The sequence below is a fragment of the Calidris pugnax genome, unplaced genomic scaffold (genome assembly GCF_001431845.1).
Source record: "Calidris pugnax isolate Ruff unplaced genomic scaffold, ASM143184v1 scaffold11, whole genome shotgun sequence".
Lineage (NCBI taxonomy): Eukaryota > Metazoa > Chordata > Aves > Charadriiformes > Scolopacidae > Calidris > Calidris pugnax.
Genome location: NW_015090803.1, coordinates 13,090,477 through 13,090,747, shown reverse-complemented (window position 1 = coordinate 13,090,747; position 271 = coordinate 13,090,477). Strand labels below are relative to the sequence as shown.

At 64.9% G+C, this 271-nt stretch overlaps 1 protein-coding gene across 1 annotated transcript in view; it reads left to right on the top strand.

Annotated features, from left to right (window-relative positions):
• Positions 1–220: 220 nt before the first annotated feature.
• The window catches only part of ITGB8 (integrin beta 8), a 45,092-nt gene continuing 45,041 nt past the window's right edge, over positions 221–271 (top strand). The window contains exon 1 of the mRNA XM_014937853.1: positions 221–244. The gene's annotated coding sequence lies outside the window, so the exon portion shown is untranslated. The remainder of the gene's footprint in view (positions 245–271) is intronic.

Here is a 271-nt window from a genome sequence, read left to right as displayed (position 1 = left end):
GAAACGAAGGACAGGAGAGCCGGGCAGGGGAGCGGGGCCGGGCCGGGCGGGCAGGACAGCGCACCTAGGCCCGGTGGGGCTTTCCTAACCCGCCCGGCGAGGTACTTTCCGCCCGGCCCCGGGCACGGTTAACCTTTGCGTTCCTCCCACTTGGCCCCAAGGGGTGGAAACTCCGCGCAGAAATTACTCGGGGAGGGCGATAAGAGCGATAAAAGGAGGGGAGGTATTTTTAGGTAAACGTGAAGTAAGTGGCGGCGGGCGTTTGGGGGGG